The sequence below is a fragment of the Bos indicus genome, chromosome 11 (assembly GCF_029378745.1).
Source record: "Bos indicus isolate NIAB-ARS_2022 breed Sahiwal x Tharparkar chromosome 11, NIAB-ARS_B.indTharparkar_mat_pri_1.0, whole genome shotgun sequence".
Classification (NCBI taxonomy): Eukaryota; Metazoa; Chordata; class Mammalia; order Artiodactyla; family Bovidae; genus Bos; species Bos indicus.
Window position 1 is genome coordinate 18,558,663 of NC_091770.1, and position 17,856 is coordinate 18,576,518.

General features: G+C 40.5%; 1 pseudogene; it reads right to left on the bottom strand.

The window, feature by feature from the left end:
• LOC109565525 (small ribosomal subunit protein uS3-like) overlaps positions 1-1,050 on the bottom strand; it is a 99,018-nt pseudogene extending 97,968 nt beyond the window's left edge.
• Positions 1,051-17,856: the final 16,806 nt, after the last annotated feature.

The window sequence follows — 17,856 nt, forward strand, 5'->3', positions numbered from 1 at the left end:
TCTGGTTACTCTGCTTGGGTCCTCCCATTCCGGCCCTTGCCTCACAGGTACAGGTGAAACCAAGAGGATTTCAAGGAAAGCAAAGAAATGCTGTGATCCAGGTAGCCCTAAGAATCAATCAAGTAGTTCCCCCATGGAGCGACCCAACCCTCAGTCTGAACACTGGATAATATAGCCTAGTCAGGCCACAAGTTCTTAAAAAATATTTTATTAAGGGTCTTTACAGAGCAACATCCAAACTCCAGATCCTGCCAAGGACACCCTATTATAGTTGAGTACTGGCTGGAGCATGGTAGGTGGCTCCAGCTTCCCACTCTTCTGTTCAGAGATGGGGGTGGAAGGGGCTTCTTAGGGCCAGTCTTACCACTTGGGTCCTCAGGCAGCATGACTTCACTTTGATGCCCAGCATATCCTGTCTGAGTAGCACATGGCACACAGCAGTGTCACCATGGTATTTAACAGAGTCCTGGATTATTAGGCCATCCACAAACTTTGTGGACTTAGCCCTATGTCCTCAGAATTTCCTAGTAGTGTGACCTCACAGGCTTTGACCCCACCCTTCATAATAGGCAGCACATCATAGCAGACCCTCCTCTGCACAGCGAGTTCTTCTCGGAGGCTGTAACGGAGAGACTTTGCCTGAGCAATGGTGCACAGAACTCTTGTGGTCACATTTTCAGTTTAGAGCTCAATACTGCCCTCAGGGAAGCCGAATCTCTTCTGAACCACAGCAGTCAATTTGCAGATGTGCTGGCCCTTCTCACCAAGAACGTTCTGCATCCTGGTGGCCAGAATAATGATTTCTGTCCTGGTTGGTGTAACTCAGACCTTCCCATTCCACAGTAGTCATCTTCAGTCAGTTGCTGAATGTGAAACCCATTTGGTTCAGCTTTGAAGATGCTATCAGTGACAAACTTCTCCACATTGGAAATCTGTACCACTGTCTTGCTGCCATGTGTCACCATAAGGAAAGGCTACTAACATTTCTTGAGCTCATACTAGGTACCAGATACTTTTTTGAGTTTAGACTTTTGAGGTCCAAATTTGAGTAGTCAAAATATGTAGTTTTGTTTATCTCTCCATATTTGCACTTATTTTTAACTACTCTATCTCTGAGTTGTGTTTCCTAAAACTTCACTGCAGTAGAAGTTTTTCAAGTAAAGAAAGGAAATTCGGGCCAGGAAATAAGTGGCATGAATAAATGACTGGAAATGTGAAAGGTCTCTAACTGCTTTGGGAAAAGATGAGAAGATGGGTGAAATGCGAGACAGTGGACGTGGTGGGCGATGAGGACAGTCACAACTTTATTTTACTCTGTGGGGGAAATTTCAGGAGGGAGATTATAGAGAAATAATTGGAGGTGGATAAGAACCTTGTAACATCCAGTCCTTTATAACACCTTTTATTACCCTATAACATCATACTCCTTTCGTCTCAGTCACTTCAGCACTCAGTCCATCTCATTCTCAGGAGTAATGTGCTCTGAAATCTAACCATTTTAACTTAGCATCTGTTCCACGGAAAGCTTGATTTCTGCAAGAAAAATCAGGATGGATTCCCAGTTTCTCCTCAATCCAACCTTCATTCACAGGGCTTTCCTCATTCTCTTTGATGTGAATTTTCAGAATATCATTGTGTATAATCAGTATTCAAACATAAGTTCAATAAGCCCATCGAAAATCAAGTTCAAGTGTTTATGATACTTCTTACCAAAAAGAGAGTCCTCTCTTTCTGGCCATCAGAGTCACCACCATAAAGTATATGGGTTGGCCCTGCAAAGAGCACCAGGCTGAGGGGACAGGTAGAAGCAGAAATCTAGCACCAGTCTGCTCTCAAAGTTGAGGAGATCAGTAGGAGGTGGCATCACCCTCAAAATAAAACACTTGGTTTTTCCCATTCAAATAAATTACTAAGGCTATTAGTAGCAACAGAAAAAAAAAAAAAAAAAAAAACAGGCCTATATAATACATTACTGTGTGGATCACAATAAACTGTGGAAAATTCTGAAAGAGATGGGCATGCCAGACCACCAGACCCACGTCTTGAGAAACCTGTATGGAGGTCAGGAAGCGAGAGTTAGAATTGGACGTGGAACAACAGACTGGTTCCAAGTAGGCAAAGGAGTACATCAAGGCTGTAATTGTCACCCTGCTTATTTAACTTATATGCAGAGTACATCATGAGAAATGCTGGGCTGGAAGAAGCACAAGCTGGAATCAAGATTGCCGGGAGAAATATCAATAATCTCAGATGTGCAGATGACACTACCTTTATGGCAGAAAGTGAAGAACTAAAGAGCCTGTTGATGAAAGTGAAAGAGGAGAGTTAAAAAGTTGGCTTAAAGCTCAACATTCAGAAAACTAAGATCATGGCATCTGGTCCCATCACTTCATGGCAAATAGATGGAGAAACAGTGGAAACAGTGTCAGACTTTATTTTTCTGGGATCCAAAATCACTGCAGATGGTGATTGCAGCCATGAAATTAAAAGACGCTTGGTCCTCAGAAGGAAAGTTTTGACCAACCTAGACAGCATATTAAAAAGCAGAGACATTACTTTGTCAACAAAGGTCCGTGTAGTCAAGGCTATGGTTTTTCCAGTGGTCATGTATGGATGTGAGAGTTGGACTATAAAGAAAGCTGAGCACTGAAGAATTGATGCTTTTGAACTGTGGTGTTGGAGAAGACTCTTGAGAGTCCCTTGGACTGCAAGGAGATCCAACAAGTCCATCCTAAGGGAGATCAGTCCTGGGTGTTCATTGGAAGGACTGATGTTGAAGCTGAAACTCTAATACTTTGGCCACCTAATGCAAAGAGTTGACTCACTGGAAAAGACCCTGATGCTGGGAAGGATTGGGGGTGGGAGGAGAAGGGGACAACAGAGGATGAGATGGCTGGATGGCATCAGCAACTCAATGGACATGCTGCAGCTGCTGCTGCTAAGTCGCGAGTTTGGGTAAACTCCGGGAGTTGGTAATGGACAGGGAGGCCTGGCGTGCTGCGGTTCATGGGATGGCAAAGAGTTGGACACGACTGAGCGACTGAACTGAACTGATTTCAGTGAGAAAGAATAATGACAAAAGATAGATAATTTTGTCTAGAAGAAAATGAGTTGAGCCCTAGAGGAATAACAGAATGTGACTTTTTATAAAATAATACATGTAAATAAGTGCCTGTCATAGAGGAAGTAGAGTGATAATGTCTATTTGTTACTAATATCAGTAATAATATTTCATATAGTGTTTATGTAATCAATTTTTAAAGAGTTACCAAAAAAATCCATGGCTAATGTGCTATCATTTCAGTGTAAATTAAATGTAGTGGTTCTGATCCATAATAGAAGACAAACTATATTATGATATGTATTTTAAAAGCTGATGCAAATATGGCAATGTTTTAAGTTTTGACAACTGCATGAGAAAGTACTCCAGAGTTATATTATTCTTGTTCATTTTCAAGATGTGTAAAATGTTTTAAATTTTTATATATTATATAATATATAATTATTCTAATCTCCCAAATAGAAAAGACAGCCTTGATACTTGAAGTGGGGGCAAAGAACCTCTCACACTAGATGAAGTGGCTGAGATGTGGTCCTATTTACTTCTTATACAACCTTGAGCTGATCAATTTATTACCTCTCTAAGCAATCATTTTCTCACATGTAAAATACAGGAACTGAACTAGATCTCTCAGGGTCTTTACTCAAATTTTATGACCAAGTCTACTCTTTGGCAGCTAAAAAAATGGGGCTAATTTTAATGCATATTGTCTGTTCCCATATCTTGCATATAATAACTGATTGCCTAGAAGGGTCAAAGAAGTACCATCTGCTTCTATTACCGATTACATTGTAAAGCTGCCTCAAGTTTGAAAAAAAAAATTTAGTGAAAAACAGAAGTTGGCAGGAAATGTGTTGTAAACAATATCACCCCCACATATTTGCTGAATAATTCATAACCAGTACCTAGTAGAAGCATAATTTTTAAAATGACATTTCCCCCAAATACCTGAATGTTCTGACATCAGTAACAAATCATTTAGTTGACATTACTTTTTAAATTACAGTGTTAAAGATTGACATCTCAGATTTAAATTTATTTTGTTCTTATCAATTTCCTTTAAATCAACTTTGCTGTATTATATTGGAATGAAATTTTGCCATACTTGACTATCCCTCATTATTGTTCACATATCCTTTTTTAATATTCTTTAGCCAATGTTTTTTCTTTTGAAATATCCCATTTTTCCTCACCAATGAGACCTTTGTTTCATTCAAACTGCAAAAAATAATTTTGCAATCTGATAAATTAATATAAGAACATTCTATTTAATTCTGTAAGGACTAGTATGTTAGTGATTTCCAATCTGATACAATGAAAACATATTTATTCCATCTTATCTGACTCACCATTAGCTTTTATCCTCTCTACCATTATCTTTTATCCTCTCTACCATTTTCATTGGCCTCCTCAAACTGCAATTTGCTTCCATTTGTTGCCCAAATTTTTTTTCAGGTAGGATAAGATATACTTATGTCTTCTACTGCATCACCAAATCACAAAGCACTAACAGAAAATGAGATTATATGAGAAATTTTGCATAGGAGTAGTTATACCAGTTATAATTTACAAGGGACATTAGTAACAGCTGTGTCTCCAAACTTTAATGCAATGTCAGCCGAGCCTCCCAAGTGAGCCAATCACAGCCCTTCCAGACTTTAATCACAATCTCATAATTGCCTCCCCTTGAGAATGCAAGGTGCTTCCCTGATAGTTCTCAAATCTGCCAGCACAACCCCCAACCCATTCAGGTAATATATACTTCTTAGAAGAATGCAAGGGCCCCCCAGATTTTCTGAATAGGAAGGGGTTCTGGGCAGCTCTCTGATTTGAGAAGGTAGTTGTACAACTTGAGGCCAGCATACATAGAAAGCTTGCTATTGTTCTTAGATTATATGAACATTCAGATTGTTTGGGGGTTCCCCTCCTTTTAAAACATCCCTTGGTTCCTCAGCTGCAACAGTGACTTGACTTTTCATTTAACCAGGAAGTCCTATTACAATGAAAGTTCCAGAGTGTGGGAATTGACTTTACTTCTTTATACAGACTTTCAGATGTTAACTATGCTGTGGGATACCGTCTGGCTATGATAAGTGACTTTGTGCAAAAACAAAGTCTGCCTTTTATTCAGCCTGAAAATTTTCTACCTACTGGACAACTGTCATGATTGGCCATCCAGGATAACTCTTTTTATTGGGTCAAAAGTATAATGTGTTGAATTTTTTTAAATTTGATTCATTCTTTCATTTATTCAACAACCATTTACTGAGAACTCACTGCTGCTGCTGCTGCTAAGTCGCTTCAGTCATGTCCGACTCTGTGCGACCCCAGAGACGGCAGCCCACCAGGCTCCTCTGTCCCTGGGATTCTCCAGGCAAGAATACTGGAGTGGGCTGCCATTTCCTTTTCCAATGCATGAAAGTGAAAAGTGAAAGTGAAGTTGCTTAGTCATGCCTGACTCTTAGCGATCCCATGGACTGGAGCCTACCAGGCTCCTCCATCCATGGGATTTTCCAGGCAAGAGTACTGGAGTGGGGTACCATTGCCTTCTCCGAGAACTCACTATATTAAAAATAAAACCAAAATTAGTATTTTGGGTAAGGTTTTTTGTGCTTATATCAACCTATGAATTACAATATTCTTCAAAATTATAGCTTAAGAGTAAATAAAGAAGGGCTAAGTGACAGACCCATGGATAATTAGAAAAGATATCTACCTAAAAGTCTTCATTTGAGCTCACCACCCACACGTGTTTATTCTCTCTTTCTCTCTCTTTCCCCAGCACCCTCCTAATGTTTCTGTTCATATTTCCCACTCTGTGCTTAATGACAGAAACCTTCTGTCAGTGAGTAATGTGTTACCACAGATGGGAAGCACACCAGTCTCCTTAAACTCATCTCTGCCTTGGATAGATCACTCAGTTTAGTTGTAGTGCCAGCGGGTCCCCTAGAAAGTGGGCACTGAGATGAAGTTAGGAGTATAAGAGGTTTATTGGGTTGTGATTAGAGAAGGAGTCGAGTCATGATTATGAGAAATAAAAAAGGAGAGGGAGCACGATGGGACAGGAAGAAAATCAGATCACCACACAGATCTGACAAAGTTTTGCCAACCCAGTGAGGAGCAGTGGAACATAACTTATTGGGTACCAAAGGCTGGGTTCTAGTACCTCTGTGCTCAGTAGCTGGCTAGTCATTGCCCAGGAAGAGCATAACTTCATCTAGAAAACTGAAGTGGATCCTATAGTCATTAGCAGCTGGAGGCTATCACTGACCACACTCGCCATAGCTGAACATCAAGTTCTACCTTGAAGGAAAATCCAAGCCCAGGCAACTGAAGTCTTTTCAAGCACAAAGCCCTAAGGAAATGGGGTAAGACTCTCCTCAAACTCAGTCTATGAACAGGGGCAGAGAAAGAGCTGCCTAAAAGGAATGTAGGAGGACTGGGAAGAGTAATCAAAGGAGATACCCAGAACATCTCTCCAGCACCTGAGTCACAGAGGACCCAAAAGACTGTGAGAACCCAGGATGTGAAGACACGAACCTAGTGCTTCAATCATCTGAATCCAGACCAGGAATCACTCCTAACTCTACCACTTAAGAGCCTGGTGACATTGGTTATTACCCAGTCCCTCCACATTGTAGCCTCCTTATCAGTACAATGTATGAACATAAGAGGAGTATTGAAAGTTAAAGATAATGATAAAATCACTGTAACATATTAATGCTCAATATTAATTAAGGTATGACCTAAATAAAATCCTTTATGATTATACTATAGAAGTGATAAACAGATTCAAGGGATTAGATCTGATAGACAGAGTGCCTGAAGAACTATGGAAGAAGGTTCATAACATTGTACAGGAAGCCATGATCAAAACCATCCCTAAGAAAAAGAAATGAAAAAAGGCAAAATGGTTGTCTGAGGAGGCCTTAAAATAAGAGAAGCAAAAGGCAAAGGAGAAAAGGAAAGATATTATCCATCCAAATACAGAGTTCCAAAGAGTAGCAATGAGAAATAAAAAAGCCTTCCTCAGTGATCAATGCAAAGAAATAGAGGAAAATAATAGAATGGGAAAGACTAAGGGTCTCTTCAAGAAAATTAGAGATACCAAGGGAACATTTCATGCAAAGATGGACACAATAAAGGACAGAAACTGTACAAACCTAACAGAAGCAGAAGATATGAAGAAGAGGTGGCAAGAATACACAGAAGAACTATGCAAAAGAGATCTTAATGACCCAGATAACCACAATAGTGTGATTGCTCACCTAGAGCCAGATATCCTGGAATGTGAAATCAAGTGGGCCTTAGAAAGCATCACTATGAACAAAGCTAGTGGAGGTGATAGTATTCCAGTTGAGCTATTACAAATCCTAAAAGATGATGCTGTGAAAGAGCTGCACTTAATATGCCAGCATCTGGAAAACTCAGCAGTGGCCACGGGACTGGAAAAGGTCAGTTTTCATTCCAATCCCAAAGAAAGGCAACGCCAAAGAAGGCTCAAACTACTGCAAATTGCACTCATCTCACAAGCTAGCAAAGTAATGCTCAAAATTCTACAAGCCAGGCTTCAACAATACATGAACCATGAACTTCCAGATGTTCAAGCTGGATTTTAAAAGGCAGAGGAACCAGAGATCAAATTGCCAACATCCATTGGATCACCAGACTTCCCCGGTGGCTCAGACAGTAAAGAGCCTGCCTGCAGTATGGGAGACCCAGGTTCAATCCCTGGGTCAGGAAGATCCGCTGGAGAATGAAATGGTAACCCACTCCAGTATTCTTGCCTGGAAAATCCAATGGACAGAGGAGCCTGGCAGGCTACACTCCATGGGGTCGGAAAGAGTCAGACACGACTGAGAGACTTTTTCTTTCTTTTCTTTCTTTCTTTCTTTCTTTCACTGGATCATAGAAAAAGCAAGAGAATTCCAGAAAAACATCTACTTCTACTTTACTGACTATGCTAAAGCCTTTGTCTGTGTGGATCACAACAAACTATGCAAAATTTTTAAAAAGAATACCAGACCACCTGATCTGCCTCCTGAGAAATCTGCATGCAGGTCAAGAAGCAACAACTAGAACCAGACATGGAAGCACAGACAGGTTCCAAATTAGGAAAGGAGTACCTCAAGGCAGTATATTTGTAACCCTGTTTATTTAACTTATATGCAGAGTACCTCATGAGAAATGCTGGACTAGATGAAGCACAAGCTGGAATCAAGATTGTTGGGAGAAATATCAATAACCTCAGATATGCAGATGACATCACCTTTATGGCAGAAGGTGAAGAGGAACTAAAGAGCCTCTTGATAAAAGTGAAGGATGAAAGTGAAAAAGCTGGTTTAAAACTCAACATTCAAAGAACGAAGATCATGGCATCCAGTCCCATTGCTTCATGGCAAATAGATGGGGAAACAATGGAAACAGGGACAGACTTTACTTTCTAAGGCTCCCATATCACCGCAGATGGTGACTGCAGCCATGAAATTAAACGACACTTGCTCCCTGGAAGAAAATCTATGACCAACCTAGATAACATACTAAAAAGCAGAGACATTACTTTGCTGTCTAGTCAAGGCTATGGTTTTTCCAGTAGTCATGTATGGATGCGAGAGTTGGTCTATAAAGAAAACTGAGCACCAAAGAATTGATGCTTTTGAACTGTAGTTTTGGGACTCTTCAGACTCCCTTGGACTGCAAGGAGATCAAACCAGTCAATCCTAAAGGAAATCAGTCCTGAATATTCATTGGAGGACTGATGCTGAATCTGAAACTCCAATACTTTGGCCACCTGATCCAAAAAACTGACTCATTAGAAGAGACTCTCATGCTGGGAAAGATTGAAGGAAGGAGGAAAAGGGGACAACAAAGGATGAGATAGCTAGACGGCATCACCAACTTCATGGACTTGAGTTTGAGCAAGCTCCGGGAGTTGGTGACGGACAGAGAAGCCTGGCGTGTTGCAGTCCATGGTGTCCAGGGTTGGACACGACTGAGCAACTGAAATGAACTGATTAATTAAGCATTATTACTGTTGCTGTCAGTTGTTGTTCTATTGAAGACCTTGTTAATTTACTTCAGATTTGCCCCAGGACAGGGCTGCTAGAATAGAGAGCATCTGGTTGAGTGGATAAGGCTCTGGAAATGAACTGCCTGACATCAAATCCCAACTCTACTATCTATAAGCTGTGAACACTTGAGTAATTATTGAACTTCTCAGTGCCTCAGCATTCTACTCTACAAAAGGAGGGTAATAACAATACCTATTTCCTGGGTTTATTTCAGGAAAGGTATTTAGTGCAGGGCCAGCCACTTAGCAAGTGCTCAATAAACCATACCTATTTTCACTAAAATTATTTTTGCTTTATTATAACATTACTAACTTTATTTTAAAACATTTCAAAAATAGATGTTTAAAACTAGAATAAAACAAAAAAAAATCCATTTGTTGTATGTAAAAAGACAGCTTCAGTTCAGTTCAATTCAGTCGCTCAGTCGTGTCCAACTCTTCATGACCCCATGAATCGTAGCACGCCAGGCCTCCCTGTCCATCACCAACTCCCGGAGTTCACTCAGACTCACGTCCATCGAGTCAGTGATGCCATCCAGCCATCTCATCCTCTGTCGTCCCCTTCTCCTCCTGCCCCCAATCCCTCCCAGCATCAGAGTCTTTTCCAATAAGTCAACTCTTCACATGAGGTGGCCAAAGTACTGGAGTTTCAGCTTTAGCATCATTCCTTCCAAAGAAATCCCAGGGCTGATCTCCTTCAGAATGGACTGGTTGGATCTCCTTGCAGTCCAAGGGACTCTCAAGAGTCTTCTCCAACAACACAGTTCAAAAGCATCAATTCTTTGGCGCTCAGCCTTCTTCACAGTCCAACTCTCACATCCATACATGACCACAGGAAAAACCATAGCCTTGACTAGACGAACCTTTGTTGGCAAAGTAATGTCTCTGCTTTTCAATATGCTTACACAATCCCAAATAATCTATATGCAAGGTCCCAAAGTTCTCTATAGCTTTCCACTAGCACCTAGTATGTTTTCAACATATATCTAAATATTCCATACCCATTCTTCAATGATTATCTTGCAGGATACTGTAAGGAAAAACCTCCATCATCTCCACAAATTCTGAAACTTTCTTCTTGTTCCAATTCAAGAAGCAAAAATGCATGCAGTGGACTGAAATGGAAAACTGTTGATGCACATCACTCCTTGGTCTACATTTTCAGTTTTGATTCTAGATACATCCATAGACTATATAACATCTGGTTGGAAATATTTTCAGTAATCTAGGCCTTTAGCATTATGTTGACAAAACTGGATGACTGATTGTTCCTGACATATTTTTTAATCCAGATGTTTGGATTTCCTGAAGGCCTGGCCCAAGTGTTGGTTTGTTCTTGGAAAGATATTACAGTGCAAACATCTTAAAATTCAGAACTCTACTTTACAAACCTATTCAGCAATGTGCCCTATACACTTAATCCCACAAATGCTACTTGATTTGTTATTCAACCAAATTGTTAATTGAAAAGGCATTTTGGGGGGAGAATGGATACATGCATTTGTACCACTGAGTCCCTTTGCTATTCACCAAAAACTATCACAATGTTTTTAATCAGCTATACCTCAATACAAAATAAAAAGTATTTTTAAGGAAGAAAAAAAAAAGCATTGAGAGGATACTAGAGATGCAATATTCAGGAAATGTGTTAACAATAGGACACAAACATGAAAAAAATGATCACTAAAGGGCACTAATACATTTTAGGTACAAACTCCAGACTTCCATAGACTAATCTCTTGGCCTGAAAATATGTGGTTAAGTTACTATAACTTATGGGTGAATTTTCTGAATGCCCTGTTGGTAGTTAGAATGAATTTACCCATTAACAAGAGGAAACTGAAAAAGCTGGCTTAAAACTCAACATTCCAAAAACTAACATCATGGCATCTGGTCCCATCACTTCATGGCAAATAGATGGGGAAAAAATGGAACAGTGGCAGATTTTATTTTCTTGGGCTCCAAAATCGCTGCAGATGGTGACTCAGTTCAGTTCAGTTCAGTTCAGTAGCTCTGTCGTGTCTGACTCTGCGACCCCATGAATGGCAGCACGCCAGGCCTCCCTGTCCATCACCAACTCCCGGAGTTCACTCAAACTCACGTCCATCGAATCGGTGATGCCATCCAGCCATCTCATCCTCTGTCGTCCCCTTCTCCTCCTGCCCCCAATCCCTCCCAGCATCAGAGTCTTTTCCAGTAAGTCAACTCTTCGCATCAGGTGGCCAAAGTACTGGAGTCTCAGCTTTAGCATCATTCCTTCCAAAGAACACCCAGGGCTGATCTCCTTCAGAATGGACTGGTTGGATCTCCTTGCAGTCCAAGGGACTCTCAAGAGTCTTCTCCAACACCACAGTTCAAAAGCATCAATTCTTCGGCCCTCAGCCTTCTTCACAGTCCAACTCTCACATCCATACATGACCACAGGAAAAACCATAGGCTTGACTAGACGGACCTGTGTTGGCAAAGTAATGTCTCTGCTTTTCAATATGCTATCTAGGTTGGTCATAACTTTTCTTCCAAGGAGTAAGTGTCTTACTACAGCCATGAAATTAAAAGATGTTTGCTCCTTGGAAGGAAAGCTATGAGAAACCTAGACAGCATATTAAAAAGCAGAAACATCACTTTGCCAACAAAGGTCCATATAGTCAAAGGTATGGTTTTTCAAGTAGTCATGGATGGATGTGAGTGTTGGACTATAAAGAAGGCTGAGTACCAAAGAATTGATGCTTTCAAACTGTGGTTCCAGAGAAGACTCTTGAGAGTCCCTTGGACTGCAAGGAGATCCAAATAGTCAGTCCTAAAGGAAATCAACCCTGGATATTCATTGGAAGGGCTAATGCTGAAGCCAAAGCTCCAATACTTTGACCCTCTGATGCAAAGAGCCCATTCATTGGAAAAGACCCTGATGCTGGGAAAGACTGAAGGCAAAAGAAGAAAGGAGCAGTAGAGGATGAAATGGTTAGACAGCATCACCGATGGACATGAGTTTGAGCAAACTCCAGGAAACAGGGAAGGACAGGGAAACCTGGCACGCTGCAGTGCATGGGATTGGATACAACTTGGTGACTGAACAACAACCCATTAACAAAAATTATAAAGGATGGTAAAGTTCCAAGTTTAGTCCACAAAAGTCTATTTAACTGCATGTTATTAACTGACTCCAGAGTTCTACCTTGAGTCTTCTGGGCTCTGCATGTTCCAGGACTTTAAAGCCATTAGTTATAAGTAATTCCTAACCTACTCTAAGCCAGGGTCCTCCTAAGCTGTAAACCCTGATCTCAACAAATCCATCCTTAAAAGAAAAGATTAACCAGCTGTAGAGAGTGGGCCTAGTGGTGCCTCTGTTTCTAGACAGCTTCCACCTCAGGAAAGCAAGATTGAAAGCATGTGGACACACGAGTCATATTTTCCCTCCACTTTATACTTCCCAGAGTCTAATTTCATAACACTTGGTATTTCCCACTTCTAATTCTTCCTAGTCTTATTTTTCTTTCTTAGTCTTTCAGTGGCTGGTCTTTCAGAGACCAATCTGAAGAATTACCACAATGGTCCACAAATTCGATTCCTCCTTTCCTAACACCAACAAACAGGGCTCTGGAACCACCAATAATTGACCAAAAAATGAAAAATGATGGTGATTCAATATGAATTTAAAAAATTAAAAAGTAAAGAAGACATACATATGAATGTGATATCATCTTGAAAATGTACACATCATATGTTGATTCATTATCTTCTGGCTCATTCTCAGCTCAGGCATTTATTCCCAGAGCCTTCCCTGATCACACCTCCATCTCAAGCCTTGTTCCATGTCTCTCCTCTGTGCTTCTAACTTCCTTATGTCTCTCTCTGTGAGTGCCCTCACCACATTGCACTAAAAATGTCCACTTATATACCTGTCTCTCTGATTAGATTGGAACCTTCTTGAAACAAGAACTTTGACTCACCTGTCCTCTCATCCCCAGCACCAACGAAATATGTGTATGTGGTGTATGTGCTCAGGAAGTTTTTATGAACAAATTACCCTCTATCAGGCACCAAACAATATGCAAGATATTTTATAATTATTTGGGTATCTAATGTAATAGTATAAATATTTTTAAATTATAGGCATTATCACATGTAATTCTAGCAAAAACCTTATGAGATAGGGATGACTGTTGCCAGTTTAGAGGGGTTGAGTCATGCAATCAGACAGGATCAAAACTGGAACTGAAAGTTAGGGGAAAGGATTTCCAAAGCCCTGTGTCCAGCACTCTTTCTTACTGCTTGTATGAGCTATTGGCACTATAGAATGATGCATTATTCACTTTTTTCCCCAAAATAAACCATCTGCTTGTTCTCTCCCATTAATATGTAATCAAGAATTAGTAAGATTTGTTTGCAATAATTTTGTCTTAGACATTATACTTCAGAGTCTGATCAAGTACACATTTTTCTATTAATGTCCAAGTGACAGCATTAATATGCAGTGTCAATGTAATAACTGAAAGATAATGCCAGCTGAAATCTCACAGACACTGGGTATGAGCTGCATGGATTGTATATGGAAAATACTATCTTCTTTGTTACTTAGAAGATCTGATCTTTGTCAGCTGTTAAAAGGGCTTGTAGATGATGTGGAGATTCCTCTGGCTTTGTAGGCACCATCATCATGAATTAATGGATGAAATACAGCCTGCACACACACTTGGAAAACACTGCTGGCTTTTATTTTTGCATAGTCTTACATTTTCCACTGACAGGTTCCAGGATCAGAGAGGAAGTCTGGAATCATTATAATCAACATCTTTAAAAAAAAAAGGCAGAAAGACAGAGCTCACTCATTTCCTAATGGCAACAAAATGATTGAGAGAACAAGTTCAGGACCCCTGTGCCTTGCTGCAAAAAGTGACAAGATTAAAAAGGATAAGACATTGCTGCCAAGATGCTAAGGAGCCATCTCAAAGAACTTGGAAGGTGACTCCAAGACATATGGTCAGAGCATGGACTTCCAGTCAATCCACGAAATCAGATGTAAGATGAAGCCTGCCCTCAGGGATCAACATGAAGGCTCCAGATTGGCATATGAGTGTGGGACACCTGGAAAAAGTAGGGCAAAAATCAAAGAGATGAGCTTTGATTTTTGAAGTGAAGAGGAAATCTTGCATGATATCAGCTAGGGAAGGAAAGATACCCTGGATTACTGCCCAGGACAAAAGATGCTCTCATGGTATCTGAGATCAAACTAAGCACTTATATCCTCAGAGACCTAAGTGTATTCAGTATATTTGGATCATTGTTAAAAAGGGACTCACCCATGTCTAGCAATTTTAATCCCTATGGATTTTTGCCTCCAGCATTCTCTGTGGAATATCATGGCCTGTTCTGGGAATATATGGAAAATCCTATGTTCCCAGGTGACCTAGGGACCTCATCCAAATAAAAGGATACCACCCTCCTTCTCAGATAATTTAAACTCCTTTGACAATTTCTCTGCTGCTCTTATGTACATATTCAGAGCTCAGTTAAGGAAGCTGTGCCTGTCTAGTTCCCCTGCCTAACTGTAAACCTAAAACCTTACCCTACCAAAGAATAACTGGGAAATGAACCCTCCAGAAAAACAAAAATTCTTTGTCTAAAATCTGATTCTTTAATGAAAAGCAATGTTTCCTTTAGACCAATAGTAAAAACTCACTCTTTCCTTCTGCCTCCATCCCTGTTAGTCTTTTTGCTAATTTAAGTGACAACAGGTTACAGGATACCATGCTTAGCATTATCACATATCTACAGCTTCAGTCTGTAAAAATTCAAGCAGTAGAAGAGGTTTTGTGACCACTGAGAAGCCAATAAGAAGAAATAGTTAAAAGACCTAAAAAGTGCTACAAGATGTAGATTTTACTCAAATTTTCTGAATGCTTAGTATATTATGGAAAGTGCTGACATGCTCTGATAGTTTGAGTTTCAAATCATGGCAACTAATTTGAACTAATATATGCAATGCTAGGACTTCTCTGGTAGTTCAGACAGTAAAGAATCTGCTTGCAATGCAGGAGACTCGGGTTCAACCCCGGGGTCAGAAAGATCCTCTAGAGAAGGGAATGGCAACTCACTCCAGTATTCTTGCTTGGAGAATTCCATGGACAGAGGAGCCTAGCAGGCTACAGTCCATGAGGTTCCAGAGAGTTGGACACAACTGAGCAACTAACACTTTCACTTTCATGCAACTTAAAGGGAATTCATTAGAGGATTTCTGCAGGGTTGCACCAAACCCAGAGTGAAGATCAACCTAGATTCAGGAACGGAGCTGGCACTGGGTGTCCTATCCCAGACTGAGACAAAGGCTGAACCAGAGTCCTTTAGTCCTGTAGGGAATGAGAATCATTCTGAGACTCCATCTCTCAGTCTGCTTTTCTCTGTCTACCTGATTCTTCTTTCTCACTGCTGTCCTTCTTCTGCTCATGAGTTCACAGTACAGACCACAGTCACCAGTAGTTACTCAGTTTTCAATTCTACCATACAAATACTCAGAGGGAGACATCTCCCTGTTTTCTGCTTGCCTCAATCTCTCTCCCTTAGAAAGTAAGCTGAATTAGGCTTGAAGATATTGAACTGCCAATAATATAATTTAACTGATTTCAGGTAGATACACAACAAAATTTCCATGATGTCATTAAGCATAATATAGTGCAAGAAAACAAATATTACAATAAAACCACAGGGCTTGTATCATTGAAAAGCACAAAGATTTGCAAACCCATGACTGGAATAATAAAAAATTATGAAAAATAAGGACAGTGCGAAAATAAAATGTTATTAAATATATGTGCCATGCATGAGTAAGCTGAGCACTCTGGGATGCAGGCAGACAAAATGAGGAGCTCAAGACATTTGGGGCAGGATGAATGCAGATAAAAGATTAAAGAAGGAAGCAGCATGATTGGGCAAAGTAAAGCTCAGATCACCATGCAGATTTGACCAGGTCTGAGACAAACAAAAAGCAGCTCCAAAGTACTGAACCCCTATTAGGGGAGGTCAGTGTTGGACAGAAATAGCCACGCCCTAGTACCCTGCCACATCACTCATTGGCGAGAAGCTGCCCAGAAAGAGCAGAGCCATAGCATGAAAGCTGAACTGAATCCTGAAGTCAGTAACAGCAGGAAATGGTCTGCTAACTGCACTCCTTGCAGCTGAATAGCAAATTTTTTCTTGAAGAGAGATTTAAGTGGCACAACTCCACTTCAGCAGCGTATAAAAGCAGAATGATAGCCAGGTGGATAAAAGCCTGCATTCCCACCAGCAGAGAGAACATGCTCGTTTTCTTGTACCTTTACCAACACTGAATATTACATGTGGTTGATTCCTTTTTTAGATTTTCAAGTCTTCTGTACATAGTATTTTCTTGTAATTAAAAAAAATTAACTTCCATAACTACGGTTACCAAAAAAAAGGTAGAAAGACATTTATCATTTTTTGCTGCCTTGAATCCATTCCTCTTTGTAGAATGCCCCAATTTTATTCTGGGAGAGTCACTTCTCCTGCACGCTGGACTGTCAGTAGAAGGGCAATGCCAGTGTCATAGGCTATACTGCACCTCCCCTCCACCACACATACACACAAAAATCATACGTTGATGTCTTAAACTCCTAGTACTTTAGAAGGTAACTATATTTGGAGATAGGGTCTTTAAAGACATAAATTAAAATAAGGTCATTAGAGTTGGCCCTAATCCAATATGATGTTTTCTAAGAAGAGGACATTCAGACACAGACATGTACAGAGCAGAGACTATGTGAAGACATGGGGAGAAACTTTGCTGTTCAATCGCTCAGTCATTTCCGACACATTGCAATCCCATGGACTGCAGCACACCAGGCTTACCTGTCCCTCAGTGTCTCCCAGAGTTTGCTCAAACTCATGTCCATTGAGTCGGTAATGCCATCCAACCATCTCAGCCTCTGCCATCTTCTTCTCCTCTTGCCCTAAATCTTTTCCAGCATCAGAGTCTTTTCCAGTAAGTTGGCTCTTCGCCTCAAGTGGTCAAAGTACTGGAGCTTCAGCTTCAACATCAGGCCTTCCAATAGATATTCAAGGTTGATTTCCTTCAGGATTGACTGGTTTGATCTCCTTGCTGTCCAGGAGACTCTCAAGAGTCTCCTCCAGCATCACAGTTTGAAAGCATCAATTCTTAAGCACTCAGTTACCTGGTCATCTACAAACCAAGGAAAGTGGCCTGGAAAAGATTCTTCTATTACAGCCGTCAGAAGGAATCAACTCTGCTGAAACCTTGATGTTGGATTTCTAGCCTCAAAAACTTCAAGAAAATTAATTTCTGTTGCTTAAGCCCCTACCCCAAGCTATAATATTTTATAACTACAGCCCTGGAAAATTCATGTAATCAGGTTTCTACTTCCTACTATGAAAGAAGAGAAGAACGAATCCTTCTTCAGGATATAGCTGGGAGAAAGCTCATGATACAAGCTGCAGAGTTAGCAGTAGAAGCAGTGCTCTGCCCTGGTCACTGTGCTGTGGAGAGTATTCTATGCTCCTTGATTCTTTAGAGAGCATCCCTACCTAGCACTCGCCCCTTTTTCTCATGAGTATTTCCCTCCCCTCCAATAGCCTTGCAATAATTTCACAGTCAGGTCTGACAGCTCATCCAGGATTCCTAACTGACATAGAAAGTTTTTCTATCACTACTAAATAAATCAGTTTGGCAGCAAAACCCAGTGTGGAGAAACTGTTC